General features: G+C 41.1%; 1 pseudogene; it reads left to right on the top strand.

Moving 5' to 3' along the window:
* Positions 1–2,380: 2,380 nt before the first annotated feature.
* Positions 2,381–13,490, top strand: LOC100407406 (putative ATP-dependent RNA helicase DDX59; annotated as a pseudogene).
* The last annotated feature ends 1,683 nt before the right edge of the window (positions 13,491–15,173 follow it).

The raw sequence follows: 15,173 nt of genomic DNA, 5'->3' as shown, positions 1-15,173 counted from the left end.
CGTGTGTGCTCCTTATTTCTCTTTTTTCTATTAGAGGTATGATGATATCTTTCATCATCTTTCCCAGTTTGACTAGCACAGACTGAAGCACACAATGACAGATGTCTTTACTTATCATTCCATCTGTTGTATTTTATATCATACAAACATATGGTCCTCAAACTCACCTAGATTATTACAGCTATTTATGCCAAGATCTGATTTGTCCATGGTTTCCTTTGACACACCACAGTTGCTAAGCCTCCAAAATACATTTTTTATCTCAGCCCCTTTGGACCAGAAGATAACTACCAATTCACTCTACAGCAGTCTGCAGACACTCTGCACATAAGCCATCTAACTAACACTCTCCATTTGTTTGTCAGCAATAACTTTTATTCAAGAAATATTTATTGAATGAAGCCAGCTGTCAGACCTTCTTCTAGATGTTGCAGACAAAGAGAGACAAAAGTCCTGCCTTTAGAGAGTTTACATTGTAGTTGGTGTCCGACCTACCCTCTGTGGGAAGACTGGGCTCATTGGGAAAGAAACCAGACTGCAGGCTAGAGGAAATTCCTTAAGTTCAGGCTTTATTGAGAGGAAAGAGCCTCCGGGCGGGCCAGCCGGGACGAAAAGGAAAAATGGCCACGCCGCTCAGAGGGGCAGGGTTGTTTTATAGGGGGCTGAAGGGCTGGGGGGTGGGGAAGCCAAAAGCCGAGGTGGTGGGCAACTGTTGGTCAGTTTGAACTGCTGGGCGGGAAGCTGGGCGGCGGGAGGGCTAGGGCCGGTATGTAAAGTGAGAGATAAGGGAGCCTCTGTGGGGGAGGGAAAGAGAGAGAGAGAGAGCTTTTGCGGTAGGGGCAGAGTTTTCCAAACATTCCCGACTCCTTAAAGAAAAGAAAAAGAGGGGGTCGGGGTGTTGGTTGTCTCTCTAGCTACTTCCTGCTGACAAGGGTCGACGGGGGGTTCTGAAGAGGTCTCTTTTCTTAAGGAGCCTGGATGTTCAGGGAGAGGTCCGTTTCTTGCACTCATTCAGGGTAGGGTTGGAGCAGCATCTGGTGGATGGTGACTCGAGTCAGTTCTTGAAAGCGCCGCTGTAGGAACTGTAGAAAGCAAGGAGCAATAAGTAAGATTAGGCAAACAGCTACTAGGGGCCCAAGCAATGGGGACAAGAGGGTATACATAGAGGAAGACCACCATGCCGTGGCTTCAGCCGAGAACTTCTGACTCTGCAGGTTAGTTTTGAGTTTCTGGAGGCTCTCGATTCGGGTTTCTACTAGGCTGGATTCATTGATGTAGTAACAGCACTCTTCTTGTAGGAAGATACAGGTCCCTCCTCGTTCAGCAGTGAGCAGGTCCAGGGCTCTTCAGTTCTGCAAGGCAACTTGAGCAACTGAGGTGATCTGTCATTGGAGTGATGCTAAAGACTCAGTAGAGTCATCAATAGCTGCTTGGAGTTGTGAGGTCAGTCGGGCTATGGCCAGGTGAGAGTGGACTAGTGCCCCTCCTCCTAAACCTGCTGCAAGTGCTGAACCAGCAAGGGAGACTCCAACAGCAATGGGTAGGAAGGCAGCTCGTCGGGTGCGGCAATGGGGAGTTTGCAGCATCTGGAATTCGGCTGGGGAATATATAGTGAGTCAAGGGACTAGGGTTACCGGGAGGCATAAAAGAGATGAGGAAAGGCCAATGTAGAGAGTTTTTGTTAAGGTCTTGTTACACCCGAAAAAGTTCCTTGTGGGGCTGTTATATTAGTGGTTACCCGTATAGTTCTGTTACAGCTAGGGAAGTTTTGGCCTAGGGAATAGCACACAGGTAGCTGTTCAAAATCAGGTGGAGTGTAGAGATCAACTTCCCTGACGGGGGAGAAGGAAAAAGTTGAGGCTGAAAGGTTGAGAGGGATGGGGTAGGGGACTGCAACGAAGGGAGTCTGTCCTAAGAAGGCACACATGAGGCATTAGGTTAGGTCAGTTAATCCTGAGAGGTTAGCTAACTTGATTCCTTCTTGGAGAAAGGTTAACCAGGAAAACGGAGGCGAATGTGGTTGCAATTGGTCATTTAGAGGTTTTTCTTGTAGGCTAATGTCAGAGTGGACTTGATGGACTGTACGTACGTATGCTCGCCAGATGTACAGGTGGGAAGAGGGATATTTGGTATCTACGTGGTCATACACAGCAGCCTTCTGGGGGCTTTTCCACCGGTTGTCCCAGGGGTCAGGTATGAGAAGGGAATACCGTGTAGAACCGATAATGGTGTTTCCTTCTCCATCTACATCTGGGATGATTTTGAGCTGAGATCAGGCAGGTACTGTGGACTCGATAGCTATATGTAGTCGATAGCTCATCCAAGTACATCCCATGCAGGAGCGCCAAGGAGTATTATTGCATGCTCCTGATGGTTGGTCATGGTTGAAGCACATGAGAGGTACATCAGTATGGACGTTGCGGAATTTGGTGAAGTTCAGCTATATGGCACTTTGGCATCCGGCTGCGGGGCAGTTGGAAGTTGCAAGAAGGTGGTTGTGGCTGTATGGGGGGGGTATTACAGATGAAGGTGGTTTTGGTATAGTTTTCAGTTAGGAAGAATCTCCATCTGTAGGGGGTGGGGCTGCTAGGCCCTGGTAAGTTTGACAGATAAAGGGCCAGTAGGAACAGCCTTCCAGCATAAGGAGGGTCCATGAGGGGCCTTTTTTACCCGAGAGAGGTGAACCCAAGATGGGATTTCAGCAATTCTTATAGCTGATGGAGTGGTAAGGAGGACTGTGTATGGTCCTTCCCACTTGGGGGCGAGGGGCTTTGGGGAGAGGGACATGATAAGGACTGAGTCTCCGGGGGAGACTGTGTATTTTTCAGATGGCTGGGTGGGTTGGGGAAGAGAAGCATTGGCGTGTTCTCGGAGAAGGCTGCGAAGGAGAGTAAAGTAGGGGAGGTAGCTGTCTAGAGGAGTGGTCTCTGGCGGGTGGGGAGTTGAAAGAAGGAAGGGGCGACCATACAGCAGCTCAAATGGGCTAAGCTGTGACGGGCCCCGGGGGCTTGCTCTTACCCTGGTGAGGGCGATAGGAAGTAAGGTTACCCAGGATTGGCGGAGCTCAAGCATGAGCTTGGTCAGATGCTCCTTTATTAGGCCATTGGCCCGTTCTACCTTACCAGAGGACTGGGGATGGTAGGCGGCATGTAGCTTCTACTGAATTCCTAGAGAGGTAGAAATGGCATTAGTGACTTTGGAGATAAAGGCTGGGCCGTTGTCTGACCGTATGGTAGCCGGGAGTCCAAAGCGTGCGATGATGTCTTGAATGAGATGAGTGGCTACTGTCCCGGCAGACTCAGAGGCTGTGGGGTAAGCTTCAATCCAGCCTGAAAAAGTGTCAACAATGGTTAGCAGATACCGGTACTGTTTGTGCTTTGGCATATGGGTGAAATCAATTTGCCAGTCTTGGCCAGGTAGGAACCCGCGTAGCTGATGAAGCTGGCACCGGGGATGACAGGAACCCTGGGAATTAGTTTTTGCACAGACAGTACATGAGGACTGGACTTCCTGTATGGTACTGAGGAGATGGTGAGGGTGAAAAAGTGGGTTGAGGAATTGGTATAAGGCTTTAGGCCCAATGTGGAGTGAATTATGGATGTCTTGGATTATCTGGTACCTTTGCTTTTCAGGGAAGATGAGGAGGTTATGCTTGAAGGCCCAGTCATCCTTGAACCGTACCCCGGGGATAGACTGGAGGGCCTGGATTTCCGAGGCAGAGTATTGAGGGCTAGGAGAAAGAGGCTGTGTGGGCTGGCGGTGGGGAAGGTTATGACAGCCTTCAGCTTTGAAAGGATGTCTCGCCCCAGAAGGGGAACTGGGCAGGTGGGGATTACTAAAAAGGAGTGGGTGAATGGAATGGAGTTATATGAGCACATGAGTGGTGGGGTTTGGTAGGGGATACTCGGGGTCCCATCGATTCCCATGACTAAGACCTGGGAAGGGGTGAGATGGCCAGAATAAGAAGGAAGTGCGGAGTAGGTAGCCCCCATGTCTTGTGACCCTAGGCTCGGTGAGGGTAACTGGAGTTGGAAAGCCAGGGCCCCGCTACTCGTCTAGCAGCCCTAGTAGACTGGGGAACGGAGCTCCCTCGGAGGTCGGCTCCTGGCAAGCAGGCTCCTCCCTACTGAGGGTGACTGCCGGCTGCGTAACGCCAGTGTGTCTGTTTTGAGAAACCGGCACCCGGGGGAAGCTGGGGCAGTCTGACTTCCACTGTCCTGGGAGGTGGCAGATAGGGCAAGGCTTAGTTGGTGGCCGTGGTTGTGGACAGGCTCGGGACCAGTGTCCTTCCTTTCCACATTTGAAACATGCCCCTGGAGGGGCATGGGTTTCGGCCTTGGGCTTCTGGTTCCCTGCCGGCCTTAGAGCCGCCACTAGGGCTTGGGTCTGGAGGGCAGCCTTCTGCTTCATGCGAGTTTGGCAGGCAGCCTCAGCCGCATCTTCCCTGGCATTGAATACTTTAAAGGCCATTTTTACCAGGTCTTGGATGGGAGTCTCTGGCCCCTCTTCTGCTTTCTTTAGTTTCTTTCTTATGTTGGGTGCTGATTGGGAGATAAAATGGGACGCTAATAAAGTGGCCCTGTTTTGGGAAGCTGGGTCTAGTCGAGTATACCGGACTAGGGCTTCTTATGCTTGAGTGAGGTATTGGAACTCTTTAATATAGGTGGACAGGTTGGCTGAGAAGGATCCTAAACGTTTCTCAATTTGGGACAGGTCTTGGAGTGAGAAAGGAACATGGACCCTGATTAAACCTTCTGCGCCTGCTACTTCTCGGAGTGGGGCCAGGATAGTTGGTTGGTGGGGGCAGGTGTGGGCCGCCACCGAAGAGGCAAGAGGAAGTGTGGCCTCTGAGGGAGGGGGCTCGGAGGGAGTAGAGGGAGAGCGAGGCATGGCCTCTGAGGTAGGAGGTGCAGAGGGAGTGGGGGAAGGGCATGCCGTTGATGGCGACTGGTTGCTGAGATTGGCAGGAGAGGACAGATGTTCAGGCAGATCCTCCAGTGAGGAGTAGGGAGGGGGAGAGGTAGTGGAGGAAAATTTACGAGGGGTTCGAGCTAAGAGGATTTGGTAGGTGGAGCAGGAAGAACATAGGTCTGGGTGGGTAAGGAGGTCCCAAAAAGCCTGGACATAAGGAATTTCATTGTCCTTGCCCGCGCGGCGACAAAAATCGTCGAGATCTCAGAGGGTGTTGAAATCAAAAGTGCCAGTCGGGGGCCAATGTGACTGGTTACCGAGTTTGTATTGGGGCCAAGCCACCTAAGACAGGAAGATAAGCTTTTTCTTTCTGAGGGTTTGGGAATATCCCAATTTGGTAAAATTTCGCAGCAAGCACCCAAGGGGGGTGCTCAGAGGTATTTTGGACTCCGAATTTCCCATGGCAGGCACAGCTACAGACTCTCCGGCATGGATGGGCAGATGCAACGAAAAGGCGTCCCCGTTTGTTGCAAATTCCCCGGAGTACAATTAAGTATGGAAAGGGAAGCGGTCAGAGGGGCATCCCCCGTCTGGCGGCTGTCCCTCGGAAGGCTCCTGGAGCCGGAATGGAAGACTACCTTGGCTCGGCCGAGACTAGGCAAGGAGTCCGTGCGGAACGCCGGAGAGGGAGCAACTGCACCGTGCCGTAGGAAGAGGAGACGGGAAGCGGGGGAAGGCAAAGCAAGAAAAACTTGGCTTACCTTAATCAGAACGTGGAGGTGGCAGGGCCAGTGTTGGGTAGGTCGGGGAGGGGGGCCATGGCCGGGCCAACGGCCCCAGCTCCCATCCCGGGTTTCGGCACCATTTGTCCGACCTACCCTCTGCGGGAAGACTGGGCTCATTGGGAAAGAAACCAGACTGCAGGCTAGAGGAAATTCCTTAAGTTCAGGCTTTATTGAGAGGAAAGAACCTCCGGGCGGGCCAGCCGGGATGAAAAGGAAAAATGGCCACGCCGCTCAGAGGGGCACGGTTGTTTTATAGGGGGCTGAAGGGCTGGGGGGTGGGGAAGCCAAAAGCCGAGGTGGTGGGCAACTGTTGGTCAGTTTGAACTGCTGGGCGGGAAGCTGGGCGGCGGGAGGGCTAGGGCCAGTATGTAAAGTGAGAGATAAGGGAGCCTCTTTGTGGGGGAGGGAAAGAGAGAGAGAGAGAGAGCTTTCGCGGTAGGGGCAGAGTTTTCCAAACAGTTGGGAGATGCAGATAAAAAGTAAATAAATAACACGTCTTAGGCAATGATGACTGGCCTAAAGAAGTATAAGTAGGTCTAGGGTGTAGAAACAATTTTAAATAGGATAGTCAACAAGAAACTCTTTAATATAGTGACATTTTATGAAAGATATTAACTAAGCATGGGAGTGATATGGAGAAATAAATTTTCCAGCAGAAAGAATAGCAAATGCAAATCCATTGTGATACAAACATGTTAGCTTCATTAGGAACAACTTCACGGAGGCCAGTGTGGACGGAGAAGGCAAGTGGATCAAAATAAATTACGTCACAGTGTAAGGGATGCACAAGTAATTAAAGCTCTGCAGACCAGGTTAGGTCTCTGATTTGAGATGAATGACATTGGAGAAAGATGTAATCTTAAATCTACTTTGGAATGGAATCAAGGATTGATTCATAGATATCCATACTTTGGCCTTAAGGAAACTTGTGGGCCCTTCCTATTTTTATGTCCTTTTATTCTATGTGTTCCATTTAAAATGTATTTCATTTTCCTCTAACCCAGGACTTCAAAGTTTTCATTCACTATATACTTGCAATAACTCAAACAATTCCAGTGAGCTTCTGGGATTGAGTAACCCTATTTGCTAATATCTCAGTACTCCAATTTCTTAAATTTTATATCATGTTTCTCTATAAACTGATATATATAGAAAAAATGTGATTTTGTGTTTTCTAAATGTAGAATACAACATTGCTTATCAAATATTTTCCACATATTTGATCCTATACCTCTCTTATTACCCTACAATAAATTGCCCAGATATTTGTTTTCTAACATATCTGACTCATCTCATTCAGTAGTCAATTTCAAATAACAATAATGCCAAAAATCTATGTATTTGAGGGGAAAAATAAATTCACTAGGCATAAGTGTTTTAAACTTCTTACTCTCACTTTTAATAAATTAATCTATATCTAACCAGATTTCTAATTCTCAAAGTCTTAAAGATGAAGATGACCCTAATGTTTTCCAAATCTTTTTATTTTTCTTTGTTTTGCATTTTCTCCTTTATTCTTAGAGAAATTTTTGAAACTAAGATGTTCTCTCAAATGAATATTATGATGGTAAAAATAATAATAAAACTACCTAATGTCTACCTTTAGATAATATATATTTTTGGTTTATACATAAATAGAAAATAGTACATTAAATATATATTTCATATAATATATAAATTATATTTTACATAAATATATATTTATATGAAACATATATATATATATTTTTCTCCATTTAATATACTTCCAACTATTATTATAAACTACCCTGGGTAACTAAATTGTAGTTTAAAGAAATTACACAATCCCCTATTTTACTATAACTTTCTTTCATTGTGATTAACATTTTCCCCTTGAACTTTCATCCCCTTTGCTTCCATTATGTATGTATGTTGCTTGAAAATACCATCCAAGTATCTGCTGCCTTCAAGAGACTCACCTAACACATTAAGGACTCTCAAAATGTTAAGATAAAGGGGTGGAAAAAGACAATCCATGCAAATGGACACCAAAAATGAGCAGGGACAAAACAAACTTTAAAGCAACAGCAGTTAAAAAAGACAAAGGGATACATTTTATAATGATAAAAGGTGTTGTCACAAGAAAGCATTACAATACTAAATATATATGCACCTAGTACTAGAGCTCCCAAATTAGAAAACAATTGCTATTAGACCTAAGAAATGACATCGAGAGCAATGCAATAGTAGTGGGGGACTTCAATACTCCACTGACAGCACTACTCAGGTTGTCATTGAGACAGAAAGTCAACAACAACAACAAAAAAGTGGATTTAACCTATACTCTAGAATAAATGGACTTACCAGATAGAGAACATTTTACCCAACAACTGCAGAATACACATTCTATTCATCAGTGCATGGAATATTCTCCAAGATAGACCATATGATCTGCCACAAAACAAGTCTCAATAAATTTAAGAAAATTGAAATTATATCAAGTACTCCCTCTGATCAAAGCAAAAAAAAATTGGAAATTAATTCCAAAAGGAACCTCCAAAACCATGCAAATACATTGAAACTAAATAACCTGCTTCTGAATTATCACTGGGTAAACAATGAAATCAAGATGAAATTTTAAAATGTTTTGAACTGAATGATAGTAGTGACACAACCTATCAAAATCTCTGGGATACAACAAAGGTAATGCTAAGAGGAAAGTTCAAAGCTCTAAATGCCTACATTTAAAAATGTGCAAGAGCACAAATAGATAATCTAAGACCATACCTCAAGGAACTAGAGAAAAATATATATATAACCCAACCCCAGCAGAAGAAAAGAAATAACCAAGAGAGGAGAACTAAATGAAACTGAGACAAGGAAAAAAAAGATAAATGAAACAAAAATTTAGTTATTTGAAAAGATAAATAAAATTGATAGACCATTAGTTAGATTAACATAGAAAAGAGAAAATCCAAATAAGTTTAATTAGAAATTAAATGGGGGACATTACAGCTGACATCACGGATTCACAAAAGAGCATTCAAAGCTACTCTGAACACCTTCATGCACATAAGCTAGAAAACCTAGAGGAGATGGATAAATTCCTGGAAATATACAACCCTACTAGCTTAAATCAGGAAGAATTAGAAACCATTAACAGACCAATAACAAGTATCAAGATGGTTATTAAAAATTCCAACAAAAAAAAGTCCAGGATGTGATGGATTTATAGCAGAATATATTAGATATTCAAAGAAGAATGAGTTTCAATTCTATTGACACTATTGTGTAAGACAAAAAAGAGGGAATCCTTCCTAAATCATTCTAGGAAGCCAGTATCATCCTAATACAAAGCCAGGAAAGGATATAACAACAACAACAACAAAAACAAACAAACCAGAAAAAAAAAACAGATCAATATCCCTGAAGGGCATAGATGCAAAAATTCTTAACAAACTACTGGCTAACTGAATCCAACATCATATCAGAAAGACAAATGTAATCCATCAGATAAAAAGAACCAATGATACAAAGAAGTCTTTTAAGAAAATTAAACAGCCCTTTATGGTAAAAACTCTCAATAAACTAGGTATTGATGGAATGTATCTCAAAATGATAAGAGCTATTTATGACAAACCCACAGCCAATATCATACTGAATGGGCAAAAACTGGAAGCATTCCCTTTGAAAACAGGCACAAGAGAAAGATTCCCTTTCTCACCACTCCTATTCAACATAGTATTGGAAGTTCTGGCCAGGGCAATTGGGCAAGAAAAAGAAATAAAGGGTATTCGGTTAGGAAAATAGGAAGTCAAATTGTCTCTATTTACAGACAACATGACTGTATATTTAGAAGACCCCATCCTCAAAGCCCAAAATCTCCTTAAGCTGATAGGCAACTTCAGCAAAGTCTCAGGATACAAAAATCACAAGCACTCCTATATACCAGCAAAAACAGAGAGCCAAATCATGAGTAAACTCCCATTCACAATTGCTACAAAGAGAATAAAAGACCTAGGAATACAAATAACAAGGGACATGAAGGGTCTCTTCAAGGAGAACTACAAACCACTGCTCAAGGAAATAAGAGAGGACACAAACAGATGGAAAAGCCTTCCATGCTCATGGTTAGCAAGAATCAATATTGTGAAAATGGCCATAATGCCATCTATAAAGTAATTTATAGATTCAATGTTATCCCCATCCATCTACCATTTACTCTCTTCACAGAATTGAAAAAAAACCATCTTAAACTTCATATGGAACCAAAAAAGAGCCTACATAGCCAAGATAATCCTAAGAAAATAAAGAAAAAAAAAAAAGCTGGTGGCATCATACTACCTGACTTCAAACTATACTACAAGGCTACAGTGATCAAAATAGCATGACATTGGTATCAAAATAGAGATATAGACCAACGGAACAGAACAGAGGCCTTACAAATAACACCACACATCTACACCCATCTGATCTTTGACAAACTTGACAAAAATGAGCAATGGGGAAAGGATTTCCTATTTAATAAATGGTATTGGAAAAACTGACTAACCATGTTCAGAAAGCTGAAACTGGACCCCTTCCTGACACCTTACACAAAAATTAACTCCAAATGGATTAAGATTTAAACATAATATCTAACACCCTAAAAACACTAGAAAGAAACCTAGTCAATACCTATTCAGGGCATAGGTATGGGCAAGGACTTCATGACTAAAACACTGAAAGCAATGGCAACAAAAGCCAAAAAGCCAAAATAGACAAATGGTATCTAATTAAACTAAATAGCTTTTGCACAGCAAAAGAAACTATCATTAGAGTGAACCAGCAACCAGCAGAATGGGAAAAAAATTTTACAAGCTACTCATCTGACAGCAGGCTAATATCCAGAATCTACAAAGAACTTAAACACATTTACGAGAAAAAAAACAAATAACCCCATCAAAAAGTGGGTGAAGATTATAAACAGACAATTGTCAAAAGAAGACATTTATGAGGCCAAAAAACATATGAAAAAAATCTCATAATCACTGGTCATTAAAGAAATGCAAATCAAAACCACATTGAGATACAATCTCACACCAGTTTGAATAATGATCATTAAAAAGTCAGGAGACAACAGATGCTGGAGAGGATGTGGAGAAATAGGGAAGCTTTTACACTCTTGGTGGGAGTGTAAATTAGTTCAATCATTATGGAAGACAGTGTGGCGATTCCTCAAGGATCTAGAAATAGAAATACCATTTGACCCAGCAATTCCATTACTAAGTATATAACCAAAGGATTATAAATCATTCTATTATAAAGACACACACACACACACACACGTTTATTGCAGCACTATTCACAATAGAAAAGACTTGGAACTAACCCAAATGCCCATCAATGATAGACTGAATAAAGAAAATATGATACATATACACCATGGAATACTATGCAGCCAACAAAAAGGATGAGTTCAAGTCCTTTGCAGGGACATGGATAAAGGTGGGAACCATCATTCTCAGCAAACTATCACAAGAACAGAAAACCAAACACTGCATTCTCTCACTTATAAGTGAGTGTTGAAAATGAGAGCTCATGGACACAGGGAAGGGAACATCACACAATGGGGCCTGTTGGGGGGTGAGGGGTTATAGGAGGAATAGCATGGGGTGGGAGATAAGAGAGGGATAGCATTAGGAGAAATACCTAATATAGATGATGGGGTGAGAGATGCAGCAAACCACCATGGCACATGTATACCTATGTAACAAATCTGCATGTTCTGCACATGTATCCCAGAACTTAAAGTAAAATTTAAAAAAAAAAAAAAGAAAACTTTAAATCGCAGATGCTGGATAATAATTTTATTTATTCTGATACCCATTTAATGAGTATTTAATTGTCTATTCTGTGTCAGATATTATTTTGAGCCCTGCATTATATTAACTTTGATGATCTATACATCGCTATTCTGCACCAGAAAGAATAGGAATATTTTCACAGGCATTGGTTGAACTATCAAAAAGACACAACAAAATAAATTAAAGAGTATGATTTAATGTTTCAAGATCCCTGACTTTCTAATGGATGTCTGATTGGATAGTTGCAATTTCAAACCATTAAGCTGTTTGCAGTGCTGTTTCTGAGTAATGGAAGTTCATTCTTTCTATAAATGCAATATGTTTTAAACATATTCTTATGTGAAAGTCCTTTATTTCTCTTTTCTATATTACAGATATAGCTATTACTTTCATCACTTCTTTTACCCAATTTGAGTAGCACTCACTGAACCACATTATGTCAGAGGTCCTTTAGAGTCAGTTATTCCTAATTTGGTCTGTAGTATTTTATGGTTTATAAGCATATAATATTTAAGCTCAGCTAGATTATTGAGCCTATTTATTCTAACATTAGATTGGCTCCTTGCTTCCTTTGGTAGGCACATTTTCTCATTTTCCAAGATCCTCACATTTCTTATCTCAGTTTCTACAAGACAGTAAGTAACCTCCATGTCAGTACACAGTAGTGGGAACTCAGAACACAAACCACCTAATGGCCTCCATCAGTTTGTCAGCAATGACTATCATTCAACAGACACTTATTGAGTGACACTAGCTGTCAGGCCCCATTGTAGATGCTGGAGACACAGCAAGGTATAAAACAGACGACTATGAGGTGTCAATCCCCATCCAAATACAGATGATTCCTGTGGGACTTCTGGGAAGAGACATTCTGGCCAGTGCAGATACTGGCTCAGGAAAAACAGCTGTTTTTCTTCTTTCTGTTATCATGCAAGCTTTATTTGAGAGCAAAACTCCATTTGCACTCATTCTTACACCAACCAGAGAGTTAGCCATTCAGCTGGTTAGACAAACTAAAGAATTGATGAGTGGCCTTCCACACATGAAAACCGTGCTTCTTGTATGGGACTTACCCTTACCCCCACAGCTTTATCGTCTGCAACATGTTAAGGTTATTATAGCAACCCCTGAGCGACTTCTGGATATAATAAACTAGAGCTCTGTAGAACTCTGTGGTATAAAGATTGGTAGTAGATGAAGCTGATACCATGTTAGAGATGGGCTTTCAACAAGTGCTTGACATTTTGGAAAATGTTCCTATTGATTGTCAGACCATTTTGGTTTCGGCCACAATTCCAACTAGCATAGAACAACTAGTAAGCCATTGTCTGCATAATCCTGTGAGAATTATAACTGGAGAAAAGAATCTACCTTGTGTCAATGTGCACAAGATTATTGTGGGTAGAAGACCCAGCCAAAAAGAAAAAATTATTTGAAATTTTAAATGATAAGAAATTATTTAGCTTCCAGTGTTAGTATTTGTGGACAGCAAAGTAGGAGTAGATCTGTTGAGTGAAGCCATTCAGAAAATCACAGGGCGGAAAAGTGTATCTATACATTCAGAGAAGTCACAAATATAAAGGAAAAATATATTGAAGGGACTACTTGAAGGAGACTGTGAAGGTGCAGTGAGCACAGGAGTCTTGGGATGAGGACTAGACTTGATCAGTGTCTGGCTGGTTGTCAATTTTGGTATGCCTTCAGGAATGGACAAGTACGTCCATCAGGTTGGAAGAGTAGGCAGATTAGGTCAAAAGGAAACAGCAATTACTTTCATCAATAATAATTCAAAAAGACTCTTCTGGGATATTGCAAAACGAGTAAATCCCACAGGATCCATTCTTCCCCCACGGTTATTAAATTCCCCATACCTTCATGACTAGAGGAAAAAGGATCAATAGATAAACAGACACAGAATGATGTGGATACAGGAGCTCATTTTACAGATATTATCATAAAACATGATAAAAATAATTCTCAAAAATGATTTTCTCTGCCATTGGAATAATTTTTATTGTATATAGTCAGCAAAATTTCTGTAAATTACTATTGTATAGTTTGTGTAAATGTAAATGTACATGAATTTTAAAATATTTGCAATTTTTTTAATTTAGCAAAATGTATATAACTATGCTTTAAAAAAAAGACAGGTGAAAGCCTGCCTATGAGGTGTTTACTTGTTGTTTGGCAATAAAAACAAGTAAAAAATTGATAGGCAATATCTCAGGTGATAAGTGTACTGAAGAAGTATAAGGTAGGGCTAGGGCATAAATGTCATTTAAAATGGAATAGCCAACAAAAGCCTCTTTTATACAGTGACATTTTAGAAGAGATATGAACTAATTTGGGGAATGAATAGAGGAAATGAATTTTCCAGCAGAAGAAATAGCAAATTCCAATCTATTGTGGAAGAGACATGTTTGTTGTATTTGGGAAAACTTCAAGGAGATTAATATGGACAGAGAAGGCAAGAAGTGGATCAAAATCAGTTAGGTCACAGAAAAAGGGCATGCAGATGATTAAAGCTCTGTAGGTCAAGCATGGCCTTTGAATTAGGATGAATGTCTGTGAATGAATACATGTTCTCATTTATATTTTGGAAGTGAGACAAAGATTGAAGCATAGATACCTGTACTTTGACCTTACAGAAAACTGTAGAGCCTTAATACTCTTATGTTGACTTTTTCTGTCTGTTCGTTCTTTATTTCACTTTCTTCCAACCCAGGACTTCATCATTCAATACATATTGTAATAACTGAGTCAACTCCAGTGAACCCTGAGTTTTAGAATCTCTACTCAGTAAAATATTAATCCTAGTAATTGATGAATTTTTCTACACTGCAGTTCTACCAAGAAAACTAATCTAAAAGAAAAAATGTTTCTTTTATGTTTTCTAAATGTGCAGCACAACATTGCTTAGCAACAATTTTTCTTTTATTTAGTTTTATAGTCTCATTCTTTCTTTCCAATAAAATTTCCAAAGATATTATTAGTTTTCTAAAGCATCCAACTCATCTGATCCACTAGTAAATCCCAGAAGGAAAAAATAACTCTACATATTTTGAAAAAGAAAAAATAAGCCCATTTTGCATAGCCTCTTTAAACTTCCCTCTCTCACTCCCCTCTAAGTTACTATACATTTAATTAAATTTCTAACTTTCTCCAACATCTCAATCCTTGAGGTGATTCTCAGGTTTTTCAAAAATGTTTTCTTACTGTTATCTGTTTTACATTTCCTCCTCTATTCTTAAAGAGTTGTAAAATTAATACTCTTTTTCCAATGAAGATTTTTGTGGTTAAAAGGATAATAAAATAATGTTTGCATTTGGGGCATTTTTATTTACAACATATTTTTGTATATTCTCATTTAGTTGAATTTTAACTATTATTATAATACCTTAAATATAAGAATATTTAATAAGAGAGATTCAGCAACTGCCAAGTTCACAGCCACATTTGTTTATGGAAATGAAGATTTCCTTCGTAATATTTCAACTTCTTGGCTTCTGCAATATACAAACTGCTTAGAAATACATCTCTTCTCTGCTCATCTTTACTATCACAAATATTTTCATGAATTTTCTATTTTCATCGACATATTACATCAGTGCTAACCAGGGCATCGCTCCTCAGCTTATTTTCTTCTGATTCTATGCATCCCTCCTGTGTG

This window comes from Callithrix jacchus, chromosome 3 (genome assembly GCF_049354715.1).
Source record: "Callithrix jacchus isolate 240 chromosome 3, calJac240_pri, whole genome shotgun sequence".
Classification (NCBI taxonomy): Eukaryota; Metazoa; Chordata; class Mammalia; order Primates; family Cebidae; genus Callithrix; species Callithrix jacchus.
This window is presented reverse-complemented; position numbering and strand designations above follow the sequence as displayed.